Source organism: Myotis myotis, unplaced genomic scaffold (genome assembly GCF_014108235.1).
Source record: "Myotis myotis isolate mMyoMyo1 unplaced genomic scaffold, mMyoMyo1.p scaffold_m19_p_15, whole genome shotgun sequence".
NCBI classification, from domain to species: Eukaryota; Metazoa; Chordata; class Mammalia; order Chiroptera; family Vespertilionidae; genus Myotis; species Myotis myotis.
The window spans coordinates 14466802-14485680 of NW_023416319.1; the positions used below are offsets into that span (position 1 = coordinate 14466802).

The following is an 18879-nucleotide window of genomic DNA, read 5'->3' on the forward strand; positions in this document are numbered from 1 at the left end:
GAAGAGCAATTAGCCTAATCAATGGGCTTGCTTACTCCCTAAGCTGGCTCGCCTTTGCTCCTGGCCCTTTTCAGGACCTACTTTTCTGCCCTCTGTGTCGATATGCCATAAGAGTCACTGTGGGAGAGGGCCTGCCCCCGGAGCTCAGCCCTCAGGTGCCTCTGCTTCTCTGCATGGAGCTTGGTTCTCAACAGCAGGGACTGTGCCAGGAGGGAGGCCAGACTGTCACCCGAAGTCACTGGGTGCAACCAACTTCACACCCCCTCCACTGAGCTTGAAGCAAGGGGACCCTCGGAGAGGCAGAATGTGCCCTACCCAAGAGCTTGTGGGCCCATAGCCAGGCCAGGCCACACCAGGCAGAGACTTTGATGCTTCATGTAGGAGCAATGGTGTGTCAGGGTGAAATGTCAGCAACGCTGATCTGCTTGCCAATAGTTCATCATCCCAGTTATCCTGCTGGCTACCTGCTCCTCCTACCTGCGCCTAATCTGAAGGGCTCTGACCTTATATCAGAGCAGAGAACAAAGGCAGGCCAACTCCTAGGCTCCCTCCCATCCATCTCACCTTTCCAAGGTGGAAGACAGACAGCAGGTGCCAAACAGATTCAAGTAGCCAACCTACCTGCCACCTTTCACCTCCTTCCCCGCCCTTCCTCCACACCTGCCTCCTCCTTTTCAAACCACCAGTATCATCAGGTTCTCACTCCCTCTTCAGCCATCGCCTTCCTGAGCCAGACCCACAAAACTTCCTCCACTTGAGTCATGGAGGCCAGTTTGTTGTCTCTCTGGTCAACGGACCTCATGGGAGCCTTCATTCTGCCTCTGATCTCAGTTTCCAACTCTGGCTGTGTACTGATCCACCTAGTTACTACCTGCCCTGGCCTTTTCCTTGAGCCTTCGCCCACCTTCTAACTCGAATCTGCTCTTGCCCTGGACCACAGATTAGCTTTATAAACTTAGTAGCCAAATGGTGATGACCTTAAAGAATTATCCCCACCCTCCTCCACCTGCCCAATTCCATGGCCCTAGACCCAGCTTGCATACCCACCCCCGCCTCTGTGAAGGCTTCACTAGCCCTCTTCCCAATGGCCACTCATCTCTCCTCTGCTCCAGAGCTAAAGCCACATCCAGGAGGCCCCCATAGCACTCCACATGCCTCTTTTCCACTCTTCAATATTGTCATGATTAGTTTCTTTATGTTCTCCTTCCCTAAGCATAGTGGAAGCTCCTCAGGGACAAGGAACTTCAGAGAACACTATGGCAAGAGGAAAGAAGGTGAACTTTGGGCATAGCAAAATGTGTTTCATTCCCAGATCTGCAGCTCTCTGGGAAACTTACTAAAGGGTGTAAAGCATAATAAAATGTTAAAAATTGAAAAAGTTTTTTAAAGGACATGCACTTCTCCTTTCCAGAACCAGGCCTTATACATCATGCACATTCAGCATGTTTACTGAATAAATAAACACCAATATCTCAAATCTTCCCCTGGGCTACTGGCTCCATATGGTCATTGGTTCTTCTAACTTTAATAATCAGCCCCCCAAAAAACTCACTTCTTATCTTCTGTCTCCAGGCTACGTTAGGCACTGGGAAGAACTCTCAATCTTTCTATTTGCCTTTATCTCTCGGACCCAGCTCAGTCTCCAAGTCTTAATGATTCTATCTCCTAAATAACCTAGACCCCTGGTCTTTTCATCCTCGTGCCAATGCTGTGGCTCAAGTATCATCATTTTGCCAGTCTTCCAACCGGATGCCCTTCTTACAAACTTCTCCCCCTCGCCCCATCCTCCATAGTGTCATCAGGTTGTATTTCAACCACCCAATCTGTTCACCTCACTCCCCGCCAGTAAGTACTTACTGCCTGCCTACTCTGAAGTTGTATCTTCCAAGCTGAGTCTTGTAAAATCTGGCTGCAACTTCCCTTACTAGACTTTATTTCCAGCCACTTTCTTCTCTGCCCCTTTCTCTCCATCCTTATCAAACTTTCCTGAATATCTTGCATTTTTATTCTTCTCCATTTCTGCACACATCATTCCCTTTGCAAAACTACGCAAGCCATTTTTCTCCTACTTGGTAAATTTCTGTCCAACCTTCAACACTCAACTCCAATATTACCCTCCTTCCAGCAAGTTAATCACAATTTCCTTTGTGTTTTCAGACCAACTTGTACATATTTCAATTTTAGCCTTTATCCTACTATTTTGGTCATACCAATTTGATTCTGGGACCTCTTTCTTGACTCCAACTCCCTAAGGGCAACAGAGGTTTCTTCTAAGAGCCGAAATGTCTTGCACCATGCCCAGTATAAAGTAAATGATGAGTATACTGATTTTGTGTTGTTTTTCTCTGTCTTTATTTGCAAATATGAATGAATGAATGAATGAATGAATGAATGAGCTTGTCCAAACCTCATTGACTAAATGCTAATGTCTAGGAACCACTCAACACACAGCCACACCTAGAAAACATACCTGGCCCTTTGGATGCAGTTGTATCCTCCAAGCTTAGTCTGTGATATCTAGTGGAGCCTGGTACCAGGGAAGGGTCTTTATAGTTTACTCAGACCAACTTTAAGGTAAAATGACCCATCACCCTGAGCTCCCATCCTACACAGGTAGGGGAGGAGACAGACCCACAGTTTCTAGAGCAGTGATGGCAAACCTATGACATGCGTGTCAAAGGTGACACGCGAACTCATTTTTTTGGTTGATTTTTCTTTGTTAAATGGCATTTAAATATGTAAAATAAATATCAAAAATATGTCTTTGTTTTACTATGGTTGCAAATATCAAAAAATTTCTATATGTGACACGGCACCAGAGTTAAGTTAGGGTTTTTCAAAATGCTGACACGCCGAGCTCAAAAGGTTCGCCATCACTGTTCTAGAGGCTTTCAGTATAGAAGCATACTTTATTAATCCAAATAAAACATGAAATGCTTCTCGATTTTATACTTCTGAAGACATAAAGACATCATGGTGGGGTAAAGAACATTGAACCCAAGTCTGGAAATCTAGAATCTAGAAGTGGTTCTGAAATGTACTCAAGGTGGTACCCTGGACAAGCCAATTCTCTTAGCCTATGAAAGAAAATTATTCTGACACTGTTGAAATGGTAAGACACATTTCATTCAGGACTATCGCAGTAGGTATAGGGACTACTGCAATGGGGTTTGTAGTAGGAGAGAGAGATTGCATCCAACTCCAAATACAACAAAGAAATCAGGAACTTACAACCAAAGAGAAGGGCGGGGTCAGCAAATGAACCTGACTAAGAGGGTGGGGTAGCTGTTTACTAAACTGATCTGACAGGATGCCTGCTGAAGAGAAGCCAGGGGTGATCAGACATCACCTGGGGCATGGTGGAGGTTGAGAAACTTGGTCAGATATTGAGCATGATGAGATATGGAGGGTCCCCATATCTCAGGGGATTCTGGCTAAACTGACTTGGTAAGAATCTTGCTAAAATTGGGCTCTTGAGGACATACCCAAGGACAGGGTCTGTTTGAAAAGAGCTCAGAGGATCCTGACTAGAGTTTGGTCAAGAAGAGGTTCTTTGTCAAGCCCCAATCCATCATCAACACAGAGGTTTAACTCAGATAACCATAAAGCTCCTTCCCAGACCTTAGATCTTATTATCCCACCAACACAGTACTAAGCTGTTTTCCAGCAACCGACTTTTCCTCATACCATACATAACATCTTATCTATAAGAACCAAATTCTCAGGATTCCCCGCATGACTGTGTCACAACACATTTCCTTCCAGAATCCAAAAACCCTCATCAAAGGTAGTATGTTCAGGACCACGCATAGTTTCTCTTTCTACAAGATGCACAACAGATGCAATCTGACTTCACTGTTTTCCAAAAGCGGCTGCTGAGAGTAGAGACTTCCCAACAAAGGATACTCCCCATTTCAGTTTTCTCCGTCACCCCAGGCAGTTTCTGCTCAGTCAGGCTGACAGAAACAAGTCTCACTCACTGAAGACACCTCAAGGAGCCGGTGAGCCCATGGGAGCAAAGGTGACCTGCACCCTGTCCTTTCAGGCATGAACTCTGCACACCACGCTGACCACAGTCCTGCAGGCCCCTTTGCCTTGGGGGAGAAACAAAGAGGCCTCAGCCCCGTTGCCAGAGAGCTGTGCCTACAGAACTCACTTTTTTAAGAAAGCAGACCATCCTCCACCTTGTGACTCCAGACATCTGCCAGTGGGATCACTCAGAGGAAACAGCCTCATCTTCCCAAATTTAAAGCTAGCCTCTGAAATTTGTACACTAGGCTAAAATGTTCAGAAACGTTCAGAAAACTGAAACCATTACACACATGCACTGAGCACTCACCATGGGCCTGGGACTGTGCCAGTTACCACTGTGAATTGCTCAGGACACACAGCTAACCTGGGAGACAGTAGGTAAGATGTGCATGGCCACTGGGCTTCCAGCCTCTGTGCCTTGGCTCAGGTTACTCTGATTCCAGCAGGCCACTCGATTGCTGTGTGTGTGTGTGTGTGTCTAGATCTTTCTTTCTGTCTGCCTTTTTAAATTTATTTTTTTATTTTTTAAATATATTTTTATTGATTTCAGCGAGGAAGGAAGAGGGGGAGAGAGATAGCAACATCAATGATGAGAGAGAATCACTAATTGGGTGCCTCTTGCACGCTCCACACTCAGGATCGAGCCAGAAACCTGGATATATGCCCTAATGGGGAATTGAACTATGACCTCCTGGTTCATACGTCAATGCTCAACCACTGAGCCATGCCAGCCAAATCTTTCTGGTTTTTCTTATAAGTTATTTCCAGCACACAAAAAAGCATGATGAGATGTCCATCATATACCCACTACTAGATTTAGCAAGTATTTGTCTTCATAAAACAACCTTTGTGAATTTCTACATTTACATAAATCTTATCTTACACAATATATGTTGTGAGCTAGCTTGTTTTGCCCAAATTTCAGTTTGGGGATGTATCCATGTTGACACAGCCATAATTCATTCATTTAAACTGCTGTAGAGCAGTGCAGCTTATGAATAAACCACTGTCTATTCATCTTGTACATGGTTTCTTGTGCATTTGTGAAGAAAAGTTTTTCTGGGGGGATATTACTGCTTCATACTCTATGCATAAGTTCTACTTTGCTGCTTATTGACTACATTTTCTCTAAGGAGGCTGGACCTTCAGAGGTATATTCCCTCAGTTTCCAGCTCCAGCAACTGGGGGCTTTTATTCCCAGCGCCTGAGTCCATCCCTCTTGGGTGATCTTGGCCTAGGATCCCTCTTTCCAGAGTCCTGAATTCCACCCAGAGTGTCTGAACCCAGCCAGCAGCCTGGGCCCTGAGTCTTGGCCTCCTTAGCACTGTCCCTGGTTTTCTCATTTACATCTTTGCAGGTCACCTGCTCTGTGGCTCCTGCCTGCCCAGCAACCTGCTAGTTGGCCCTCCCAGATCACTCTACTCCCCAGCTACCTGGTGATGACTGGCAACCTCCCAGAGTGTCTATGCCAGGACCCTGACTGCTGGTCTGAGCCCTTCCACTATTCAGGAGCGTTTGTCCCATCCTGACAGGCTTTAGAAAAGCTTTGGCGTGTAGGTAGTACATTCTGGAAGAGCCACCCAGCCTAATCAGCCATAACCCTGGTCGGTCCCCACAGCCACTCTCTCAATGACAACTTCCAGAGTTGAGTTCTGAATACATTATACTCTTATCCACCCAGCAAGCTCCCACTCCTCCCGTGAGGTTCTAGGGGAGAGGCTGTGGCAACAAGCATATGTGCTGCTATTTTTAAAGTAAAAGAACAAAAAAGAAAACCTTCCAGCCAACACAGCCAAGTCAGCTTCCCAGTAGAGCTGAGCTGAGGCTCCGCACCCCGTTCCCAATACCCATTCCTGCCAGAGGTGAGAGGACTCTGGAACCCTCTGCCAGCTCTCAGCGGGCCACCAGATGTTCAGGGTTGGGGAGGGCACACCACTCTCCTCATCTGGCCAGCACCTTCTCCTCCTTCACCACCTGGCTCCTCAGCCCCTCCTCCTTCCCTCTCCAGCTCTTGCCCTGAGAAAAAAACTAGAAAAGTACAAGTATTTTACTCATTAATTCTCTCATCAGTCTCATCTTCTCAATGGACGCCCTTCCAGGTGATATGATCTAAAACTGGCAAACAACCAAAGTCATGGCAGTCCTTTTCCTGTTAGCAATTTTAGTTTGTTTTGCTCATTTCTTAACATCTACCTATTATCTCTTATGACATCTTCCCTGTGTCAAGCATCGGGCTTTGCTGCCCCTTTCTGGATAATTATGAGTAACTCTTTCTCGGGTAGCAAACTTTTTTCTTTAACAGGGACAGATATGCCCTAGCTCAGCCGTGGGCAAACTATGGCCCACGGGCCGGATCTGGCCCGTTTGAAATGAATAAAACTAAAAAAAAAAAAAAAAAGACCATACCCTTTTATGTAATGATGTTTACTTTGAATTTATATTAGTTCACACAAACACTCCATCCATGCTTTTGTTCCGGCCCTCCGGTCCAGTTTAAGAACCCATTGTGGCCCTCGAGTCAAAAAGTTTGCCCACCCCTGCCTTAGCTGGTTTGGCTCAGTGGATAGAGCATCAGCTTACAACTTAAGGGTCCCAAGTTCCATTCCCGTCAAGGGCATGTACCTCGGTTGCAGGCTCAATCCCCAGCCCTGTGGAAAGGAAATAATCAATGTGTCTCTCTCACATTGATGTTTCTCTCTCCCTGCCTCTCCACTTCCCTTCCATTCTCTCTAAAGATCCATGGAAAAGTATCCTCAGGTAAGGATTTTAAAAAAAGAAAAGAAAAAGGGACAGAGGTTAAATATTTTAGATTATGTCCATCTATGATACAACTACTCTACTCTGCTCCTTTAGCTCAAAAAAATAAGCCAAAAGCAATATGTAAATGATGGTGTGACTGTGTTACAATCAAACAGTATTTACTTAAGCAGGAGGTGCATAACTTAATGGCCACTGCCCTCTGTGACCGCAACATCAGTTCCTACTATGTCCACCACCACCTAGGCATCCCACTCAGCTTCCCTCTCTATGATAATTTACTGATATTCCTGCCAGGGTCACTGGTGGCCTAACTCAAGCCTCCCTGCCTGGCTGCAGTATCAGGTCAGAATGCCTGCTGGAGGCCTGGCATTTAAAGCCTCCAAGGTAACTGTCAGGACTTCCTCCTGTTTGACTTCGTTTCAGTACTAATTCCACTGTGGAGATGTTTCCTACAACTTCAGCCCACACCCTCCTCTACTTGTACACCAACAGCACCTTGGAGTTCGCCATTTATTCTCTGAACATGCATAAGTGCTTTTTCCTTTTCTCAGAAATTGCTAAAAGCTCCTTAAAAGTAAAATAACAGCTCAGCCGGTGTTTGAGCATTGACCTATGAAGCAAGAGGTCACAGTTCGAGTCCTAGTCAGGGCACATGCCCAGGATGAGGGCTCGATCCCCAGCAGGGGGCGTGCAGGAGGCAGCTGACCAATGATTTTCTCTCATCATTGATGTTTCTCTCTCTCTTCCTCTCCCTTCCTCTCTGAAATCAATATCTTTTTTTTTTTTTAGTAAAATAACAAATGAAATGTGTTTTGAATCTCTGCAGTTGCAGAGTGCAGCTCTCAATAGAGAAAATGGGGAAGGCCAGAGCAGTGTAAAGACAATGAGAAGCAGAGGTGAGCGCCACATCGCCAACCCTCAGCCCAGACAACAGTGAAGTGGTAAGTGAAGAGTAGTAAGATGGCTGGCCTAGCATCTGGCAAAATGCTCATGGCTGTCATTTTTATGAACAGCACAGACTGTAGGGCAATCACCTTGTTTTCTGTTCCTTGATTTAGACGCCTTAACCTTTACAGGGGGTGATGCACATTGATGCCGAATAAATCATTAAAGAATCTTTGGCTACTGTTTCCAATTGCCCCCATGAAAGTACAATATGGCCCAGCTGACTGGCAATCAAAAGACAGACCGTGCTTCCCCGAGCTGGGCTTGGGAAACATCCATCAGCCATTCCCCCTGAGTGTGTTCCACTGACAGTCAACAATCAAAGCCCATAGGCAATTAGGGGCTCCAGTGTGTGGTGAACCACAATCAATTCCAAGGTCAAGGTCATGAGCACAACTCCAGACCCATGGCTGCCCAGAGAGTCTTTATGATTGAACTGGGAAAACCATTCATGCATGCTCCCCTCTGGCCTGTTCCACTCCTCATCTTCGGGCCAATGCCCAAAGCCACATTAATGTGTATCTTTGCAATGGCAGAAGCCCAGTCTGACCACAAATAACAAGCCAGGTAACTAATTTCAGACCTCAAGCCAAAAGCAAGTAATTTAAATAGCTCCATTCTCCAAACGGGTTGTGGTCCCACCTTCTGCTTCAGAAAAAAAAAAAAAAATAGGCAGGCTGATGCCAAGGCAGAGGCTCACAAAGATCTCAGTGGCCTCTTCATGTTATTGGACTCCTCAGCTGCATGGCCTAGTCTCACGATGAGAGGCGCAATGATATAGGATAAATGGTTCGTCTCTATGTCCTCTTACCCCAGCTCTTTGAATGAAAGCCATCACTGGGTTCCAAATGCAGAGAATTAGAGGTTAGCTGACTCTGAAAGCCAGATTGTGCAAAATGCATGGCTTGTAGCAGATAAAATGTAGACCCAACAGTAGCAGAATTCCCAGCACAGACCTACGAGGGGAGGTTGAGGTGTGTGGGGTTGGCCAAAAGTTCAGCTCCTGGGTCTTTCTCGTGGTTACAACACTTATCTTCTACCTGAAGAATCCCAGTTCAGACAATAGGGGTGAGGAGTTGTTTTTATGAGGATTTAAGATGCCAAGAAGATCTCAATCCTATCAGCCAGGAGACCTGTCTTTGTCAAATGGGTGAGGGGAGGAAAGAAGGCCTCCAGAGAGAAAGAAAGCAAGAGCAGACCCCCCAAAAGATGTGACAGCCCACCATTCATAGCACCTTTTTTCATATGAACATAATGGGATGGCGATCATCAAAGGAAAGGCTGAATAAAATATAGCATGTTCTACACATACACACACACACACACACACACACTATATAGCAGCCTTAAAAATACAGATGTCAAGGTTATTGACCTGAAAACATCTCTAAAACAGATTACTAAATGAAAAGGGCTACTGAAGAATAATATATTAAATATACAAACCCAGACAAAACAATATCTTTCCATTATGTTTATATGTGTGCACACAACTGTATTTTTTTTAAAAATTCTAGAGGAAATGCACAAATAACTGGTAATAGAAGTCACCTCTGGGTAGGAGACCGAGGTGGGGTGGGGTGGCTCTAGGGACTTGAGTTTATTTGTAGCCTTGCACTGTTTTAAGACAAAAACATATCCATGTATCACTCCTGTAGTTAAAACTAATAGCAATAAAGTGAATTGTCACTGAGCAGTTGCAATGCAGATCAGTAAATTAACACGTCTGTAGAGGAACTCTATTATAGATAAGTACTTGCATTCAAACAGCAGCCCAACATAATCATAAGAGGATTCATTTCAGAGTCAAGCAGATTTTGCTTCAAATCCAGCCTGTGGAACCTCAGGCTAATTACATTAAGTCTCGTGTTTCATATCTGCTTGGGGGGATATAAATATTGCCTTCATGGGATTACTGCGAAGCTTAAATAGCCCCAATATCATGGAGTCACTGTCAGTTGTTGGGAGACCCCATAGTAGAACAATAAAGTAATCGATGGAGGAGAAATGGTCCCCATACATTTCTGGGCAAACAGCAGCTGAGCTATAGTTACATAAGCACCAGTGACCGAGAGAATGCTTTCTCATTCCCACCATATCAGCAGCAAACCACCCAAAAACACACAGGAAGATGGAGGGGTTGCTCTGCATAATCAGAGATAGCCTCCAGCAGGTGGCCCACACTTGCAAATTAAAGTCTGGGGAAAACGAACTCAACTTTTTTTCCCTAAGTTTTCTCCAGGAAAAAAAATAATGAGGTACAAATGAGAAGGTTCTGGACAGTTTTAGCAAGGCATCTTTGCCTGGGGAGTGGGTGTTCACCATTTCCCTTTAAAATTACATGCAGCCTGCCAGGTCCCTCTGACATGCATGCATGCAATTATGTCTGTTTGTTCACATCCAGAAACCCAGGATAAAGTGGTTAGCTGCCTACTAGAGAAATGTGAACTGATGGAACACCTTCGGACCACCTCTCTAACAGAGAAGCTAAATCAGATGCACCATTCATTTGTCAATCTTTTCTTCTGGGGGAGAAGCCCAATGCCTTGCAGGAGGTAGGCACTCACACTCAATGAATTCCTTAATTATTTTGTCAATTATTGGGAGGGCATCTCCCCTGGAGAGAAGAGAGCATCTTCTTTTGCAGCTATCCCCCTCCATGAGGCTCTCATCTCCCTGCCTCTGCTGTCCTAGCACTCAGCATCTGTGTCACTCTCGGGAGCTTTGTGCCTGCTCTCTGTGGATATACATCAATTCTCTTCTGCTGTTGCTTTATGTCATCATTTAGCTACATGTGCACGAGGCTTCTTTGTCCAGACAGAATAAGTCCTCTGAGGTCATGGGACTCCCGTGGATGTCTCTTTTAACGCTTACAGCATGCTGAATAATGCCAGGGAGGGGATGTACTCAAACCGAGCAAATGTGTCCCAGAGACTGAAACAGACACATTCAGACAGATTTTCTTCTGATGGTGAAAATGCTTGGCTGTGAGAGACTAACAACAAAGTTGATATTCCTTCCCATGGTGCTGGTTCTATCGGTGATCCTACTGGTCATTCTGGGGGGAAGAAGACTAAACTCTTCCAATACCTGACATCTCTCAACCCAGAGAAAAAGAGGAAATCCCCAGATACCAAGGAGTGAACTGCAGTTCTCCTATTTGAGGCTCTTATACCATAGTCACCCCATCTCCTGATGAGCCCAGAAGCCCGGCTTCCCATTTATCTTTCTTTAAAAGAAACCTACTGACTGCCATGCTCCCTGCACAGGGCCAGTTGCACATCATTTAGACAACTGTCCTGTTGGACCCTATGTTATCCACTCCAAAGCTCTTGACAAGAGCCTAGAGCTGCAGGGCATGAAAACCAACCCCACTTCTAGAAAGCTTTCTTTTGAAAGGCTAAGTAGGAAATAGAAATTAGCTATTCGTTGGGTTTATTCTCAAGTCATAGTGAATTCTTTGAACCATCACTGTGATCCTAGGAGAAACACCCCTCTGAGATCTGAGGCAATACCCACCTGAATCCCAGGTGACATAGGCTGGTTGGGTATATTGGCTCCCAAAACCTTAGCTAAAATGAATGCCACACTCTAGGGTCTTTGAAAAAAATAAAAGTGCCGAATGCTTATTTATGGTAGAAATATTATAAAATACAGAAAAAGATAATGTGTAACATAGACATCAACTAGCTACTCAGTTCATATTTTGGTGTTGTTTCTCTAATCTGTATGCATGTGTGTATTTACAAAATTTGGAGTCATTCTTTGTGTACTGATTGGTGTTTTGCTTTTTCACTTAACATAATATTTTAAGCATTTTCCCATGTTGGTAAATATTCTTAAAAATAACTTTAAAAGCCTTACAACATTCCAATGTACAAATATATCATAATTTAGTTTAACTCTTTTCCTGGCCAAATTTTTACATTAAAAATCATTAGTGTGCACTCTTGTACATTAATCTTTGTATGTGTATTTATTTGTTTCCTTATAATAAATTCATGTAAGTGCAATTATTAGTTCAGAGGATAAAAAATTGTCATGAAGGCTCTTGTTATAAACTGTCTTACATAAACCTTCTGGTCACTTCTGTTAACAATATAAGAAAGCCCTAGTTTCCATGAAGACTTGCCGACATTGGGCTTTATCATTTTGAAGTTTCTAGTCACGGGTGTTCTAAGATACCCAAAGGCCAATGACCTGGCATGAAAACATTATAAAAATATGTGAGACCTTAACTATATCTTCACAGCAGAATACCACATCTTTAACAGTTCCCCAACTTTTATGATGGAGGACTCCTTCCTATTTTTAAAAAGCATTGAGAACCCTGAGATTTAATCCCTATGCTGTATCTGTCAATATGTAATGTATTAGAAATTACATCTGATAAAATTTTATAACACCTATTAATTCATTTTAAAATAATAACACATCAATAACATAACTCTATGGAAAGAGCTATAGTTTCCAAAACAGAAAGTTTAGTGAGGAAGAGTGGCATTGTTTTACTTTTTTTTTTATTAAGTCTTTAATAAAGACTGTTGGATTCTCATCTATTTCTACATTTAATCTGTTATGACAATATGAGTCATTTCGCTTCTAGAAAACTCCACTGTGCTCTCTTGAGAAAATGATCATTAGAAAGGGCAAATAACATTTTATTATTTATTAGAAAAATAGCTTTTACTTCACTAATCCCCTGAAAGGGTCATGAACATGCCGGAAGGATCCCAGGCCCTCACTTTGAGAACTGCTGCTCTAAGCCAAACAACTGCAGGATCCCAAACTTGCCAAAAGCATTTTGTGTTTTGTGGGTTGTTTTGTTTTGTTTTTTAATTACAAGGTATGGTTGTCTCACAGATCTCCCCTCATTCTCTTTCTTCGAATCCTGTAAAATTCAACTCTAGCCTCCTGTGTGAAGCTTTCTCATCTATCCTGCCCTCGGGTAACCCTTCCTTTCTCTGATTCTCTATTCCCTTTATATCAGCGCAGCACAATTGGCCTATACCTGATTTTCATAGTCTCTTGTCCCCACACGAACTATAAGCTTCTTGTGGTTAGGGATCAAGCCTGTGGCAAATATCTGAGCTCAGGAATTGATTTTCCAGAAGAGTGTCATCCTGAATCACTGTGGCATTTAGGTAAATGACACGGGCACAGTGTTCTCTACAAAATACTTTCTCTTAAAATATTTCATTTAATTCTCACAATGACCCTTTGACATAGGTATTTTCTCTTTGTCATAAAAACGAGGAAAGAGAGACTCAGGGACATTAAGTGACAGTGTCAGAGCTGGAGACCAGGTCAGCTGATCCCAAATCCCATCTGCTCAGCGTCAATGCCTGGCTGTTTCCTTAAGCAGTGGTAGCTGTGCATCTGCTTCACAACATATTACAAGGGTTTCATTCGCTCATCTTTCAGGGGATCTCCAAAGGCATTTCCCACTAGGAGGCATGGTAGATATTAAAAAGGAATGTGTTTAGAGTCAAAATCAAGCTAGAATTCTTCCTTTCCCACTAACCAGCAACATGTTTCCCCATTTCTGCTATAGATCTAGTAATTGCCACCAGGCAAGGCTGTTGGGAGAACCCAGTGAGAAAATCTGTAGAAAGCACAGTGCAAGAAGCCGCTTAGTTCTTTGATATACTTTCATTCCTAAGGCCATCTTACCACCATTCTCTACTTCCCCTCTGGAAAACAAGAATGACTTTATGAACTGAAGAGAGACACTTCCTATAGTCTGAGCAATCTCTTGAACAGAAAGATATTTTATCCCACACACCTAGGTCTACGGTTTGGGGAACACAAAGTCTACAGAAGCACAGACCAAAAGTAACACTGGAAAGAGAGGATAGTTGTTTTTATCAAAAGACATTCATTTTCGCCCTAACCGGTTTGGCTCAGTGGATAGAGCATCGGCCTGCGGACTCAAGGGTCCCAGGTTTTATTCCGGTCAAGGGCATGTACCTTGGTTGTGGGCACATACCCAGTGGAGAATGTGCAGGAGGCAGCTGATGGATGTTTCTCTCTCATCGATGTTTCTAACTCTCTATCCCTCTCCCTTCCTCTCTGTAAAAAATCAATAAAATATATTTAAAAATAAAAAGACATTCATTTTCCATCCTGTTGGGGCCTTGGCTCTAGAAACAAGTCCCCCCACAACATACATAGACATTCCTCAGACCCATGTTCCCTGGAGAAAAGGTAGTGCTCAATTAAGCAAGTTGAGTGCTGAGAAGAACTAGTTCCCTGGTTGGGGACAGAATGTCTCAGCCCATTACCAAACACTGGCAGCAACGCAATGCTATTGTCTCCAGTGGCTCAAACATAAGCATTCAGCAAGCCTGTAAGTCCTGGTCTATTGGGTTTCCAGAACCTTGTTACAGACATTCCTTGTTTACAACCAAAACAATGTTCCCAGTTTGATTACTCTCTTCCTTTGTAAAATAAGAAGGTTAAAATTAATGATCTCCAAAGTCCCTGCCATTGCCAACCTTCTGTGCATCTGATCAAGCTCCAAATGTCTTCCAGTTACTTCCAAACTGTAGATCTATGCTCTAAGGAAGCAAATCTGCCATCATCAAGGGCCACTGAGGTTCCGCAAATTGCCTGAGCCAGGGCATGTCCCAGGAATAAATGTTCAGCTTCTCAAAAGTCTACCAGCCTATGGATCACTTAATCTAGGCACCTATGGGTATACTGTCAGAAAGAATCATTGGGAACAAGACCATCTTTCATTGAATAACTGGAAAGAAGGGCATGACTGAGCCTGAAGGCCAAAGGATAAAACATGTCATTTTAAACCTAACAACTGGACCACCCGGAAATGATGGGCAAAATGACATAGCACACAAGTGATATAGTCCTTTCCTAGAGAGAGTAGAGGAGAGGGAGAAGCCTGTGGAGAAAAGTGGGATTAGGAAAGGGCTCAAAAACACGATTAGATAAAAATATGTAAAGACAAGGCCCTACTGCAGTGATGGCTAACCTATGACACGCGTGTCAGAGGTGACACGCGAACTCATTTTTTTGGTTGATTTTTCTTTGTGAAATGGCATTTCAATATATAAAATAAATATCAAAAATATAAATCTTTGTTTTACTATGGTTGCAAATATCAAAAAATGTCTATATGTGACACGGCACCAGAGTTAAGTTAGGGTTTTTCAAAATGCTGACAAGCCGAGCTCAAAAGGTTCGCCATCACTGCCCTACTGAGTCCCTAGTGTCCTTTTCCTGGCACTTAATCATGATTTTTAATAAATAAATGAATAAAGAATAAATGAATAGGAAGCAACTGGACCAAATGCAATAGGATAGCAGAGGGGTTTAGGTGCCTAAGTTTTGGAGTCGGAGACATGTTGGTTTCAAGGCTTGGCTCCACACCCTTCACTAACTATATGATCTTAGGAGGGCAATTAACCACTTTGAATTTTAGTTTTCTCATTTATAATATAGGTAAAGTTATATAAACTATGTATCTCACAGGTTTGAAAAATCAATGAAGAATTCAATGACAACTCAATGAGGAAGTGTACATATAGCATTTATCACAATGTCAGGCATATTACATATCTTAATAAATGATATAATTAATATGACGATGATGATGAAGACAATGACATGAGTGCTAGAGGAGCTGAGAAAAGGAATTAAGACTCCACAGAAGAGGTGAGCTTTAAAGAAAAGGTAGAGTATTAGGAGGCAAAAGGAAGACAAAGACTATGGAACCTCAAACATAAAAATATTTTCAGAAGATTTTTAGGAGATGGGCCAAGCCTGAAAGAGATGTTCTTACACAGTCATTAGAGAGGACAAGTTTAGATATGTTGACTATTTGCTAAAGAACTTGGACTTTATCTTACAAGCCATGAGGCCCCAAAGGTTCTTTAACAGGTTAGAGACATGATAGAAGCCTGCTTGGAAAGATTAATCTGTTGGTGATGCTGTATGATGGATTCATGAAGCATATTCTCCTGAAGGTAGAAAGACTTCTTAGGAATCCATCTCACTAACCTGATGAGACAGTAGGTTATTAAAAAATGAAAGAAGGACACAGAGAAGCAGCATAATCTGTTTATTGGACATGGGGCAGAGACAAAGGAGAAGAATCAGGTAAAGATGATTTAAAGATTCCAAGCCTGAGTGACTAAGAGAATAGTGTTACCATTGACAAAAACAAGAGTGGAACCAACATCTCTGGAACAGACTATAAATTGAATTTGTGATCAAAGAAAAACATCCTAGACTGCATTTCCTACAATCAGAGTCTGATTCTGTTATTTGGAAGCTCAAAAATTATTGAGGGAATGCTCTTAGGAAAATCTAACAGGAGAGAGGGAAGCAAGATAGAGAAGGACCAGAAACAAGCAAGGATGTGGTTCCAGGTAAAGCCTGATCCACAAAGGAGCTGTGTGCATAACTCTTACCATAGACTTGACACATTCTAAGGCAGGGGGGCCAGGCTTTTGTGCCCCATACTAGCCAATTATTGGCCAGGTGTGGGAAAGTGGTGATCTCTACAGAAGGTCACCACTTCTCTTATAGCAGTGATGGGTAAGGGAATGTTGATCTTGGCACATAACACTCAACAATGCCTTCTATTATTACTATGAACTAGAGGCCTGGTGCACAAAATTTGTGAATGGGTAGGATCCCTAGTCCTGGCTGGTGATCAGGGCCAATCTGTGGGGTGACCGGAGGGGCAATCGGGGGCCCCCGCTGGCACCCACCTTGGCTGGCCTGGCGCTGCAGGCTGGGGGCAGCTCTTGCATTGAGCATCTGCCCCCTGGTGGTCAGTGCATATCACAGCGACCAGTCGTTCCACACTTCAGCCAATTTGCATATTAGGCTTTTATTATATAGGATGCTAGCATTAAGAAGATGGCAGAATGTCCAACATATGTGAAGGATGAAAGAAAACAACTTGGACAAGCACAGTTCTCTATCCCTGCACAACTTCAGTCCAGGAGGGTAATTCACCTCCCCTCTATTTCTTGACCTTCTTTGTGCAAACAGCAGAAAGCTAAGTAGTTGTCATTTACTGGGTTTTCAGAATCGGCCATGCAATTCATCAGAGGTGCAAGAGTATGCAAGAAAAGTTAGGTGAGGCTTTCTGAAAATGTGGTAAAGATAAGCTCTTTGTATTTTAAACATTTACATACGGATGGAAAAACCTGGCATGGAGGCTCCATTTAATTCTTTGGGCCTGTGACATTCACTGCCAGTTCATATATCCTGTCCTGAAACCCTCTCTCCTGGATGGAGCCTATCTGATATTCTAACATGTTCAGAGCTTTATAGAGTTGTATTTTCCTTTTACATGACAGGAATCTCCCAGAAAGGGTGTGCGTAAATTTAATGTTAGTTTTAATGTTCCAGGTAAGCAGAACTCTCTGTTTAAAAACTGTATACTGAATCCTATGGTAGAAAGTCACACCCAAATGCACATTTCCTCTGAAATATCAGCTCTAACATAAAACATGCTTGCATTTTATAGGAAGTTGCTGTTTCATTCTTTGGCCCAGAAATCAATCAACAGATGTTTATGGAGTGCCTATCATGTGAAGGGCAGTAAGCTAGATGCTGGGAAAAACACAGCAGATCTTGGGAATAGTAAATAAATATTCTGGTCAGAGAACAAAGTATATGTAGGAATAAAACAACTGTATATGCATTTAGAGATTGTGTGCATTGAGGTAGCTAAGAGAAATAGCAAATGCCACCAACCTTTCAGTGACATAACACTGTGACTCGCATCATAGTCCAATGTGAACCAGCAAGGAGGTGAGGGGCAGCAAGGGGCTCTGATCTATGCAGTAATTTGAAGGCCCAGGTCTTTTATAGAGCTCTGATAGTCTCTAGATCAGGGATGGGGAACCTTTTTTCTGCCAAGGGCCATTTGGATATTTATAACATCCTTTGCAGGCCATACAAAACTATCAACTTAAAAATTAGCCAGCTATATTTGGTTAAACAATTAACTCACCCCTAATCTCTTGGCAGGGACAGACCAAATGATTTTATCGGCCTTATATGGCTCACGAGCTGGACATTCCCACCACTTCTCTAAATCTTAGGAATTCTCAATACAACTGATGATGGGTAAGTGAGTAAGTATGGCCAATGATGCAAGAAGTGTTTTGACCAGGTATAGATGTGGCATCCACCACTTCCAGCCTGTTCCAGGGAACAGAATTCAGTCAGATGGCTATATCTCCATGACAGAATGCAGTCCAGTTGTTTATCCTGGATCAAGATGAAACAGGTTTAATGGCCATCAAGTCAGTCTTTGCCATAGCAACATACTGCTGAGGTTTCAGAATTTTGAAATTAGCATTTTTGTCTCATACATGAAAGGCTGACCAGCTAATGATTTCTTGCTCCCAAGGAGATTCTGAGCTCACTTGAGATATGCAGAAACACATCCTACCCAACAAAAAGAACAGGAATAAAATTTGTTGATTACCTATTCATTTGCCAAGTAATTATGTAGTGCCTATGACTTGCCTGATACTATTTTAGATGGTCAAAATACTACAATAAAAGGAAAACAAGCAAACCATGTGTTGAGAACCTTATATTAAGATAGGCATTTTTTTCCTTTCCCTCCCAAGATTTCAAACAAAACAAACAAACAAACAAGAAAAACTTAGGTTCTTTCAATATCCTTTCCAGGAGATTTGACTTTGGATGGTGGGCACACAATGCAATATACAGATGATGTATCATAGAATTGTACACTTGGAACCTATAAAATTTTATTAACCAATGTCACTCCAATAAATTTAATTTTTAAAAACTCTCAACAAATTGTAGAAGGAATATAATTCAACATAATGAAGTCCATAGATGACAAGCTCACAGCTAATGATGCTGATGATTTCTCAGTGACGGAAAGTTGAAAAACTTGCCTCTAAAACCAGGAACAAGACAAGGATTTCCACTCTCACTACTCATTCAATATAATACTGGAAGTCCCAACCAGAGGTATAAGACAAGAAGGAGAAATAAAAGGCATCTAAATTGGAAAAAAGTCAAATTATCTGTTTGTAGATTATATGATATTATATATAGAAAACCCTACAGATTCCACCAAAAACAAAACTGTTAGAACTAATAAATGAAGTAAAATATAGG

The 18879-nt window shown here is 42.7% G+C and overlaps 1 protein-coding gene across 1 annotated transcript in view; it reads right to left on the reverse strand.

The window, feature by feature from the left end:
* The window catches only part of SORCS3 (sortilin related VPS10 domain containing receptor 3), a 514894-nt gene that overhangs the window by 290688 nt on the left and 205327 nt on the right, over positions 1-18879 (reverse strand). The window lies entirely within an intron of this gene.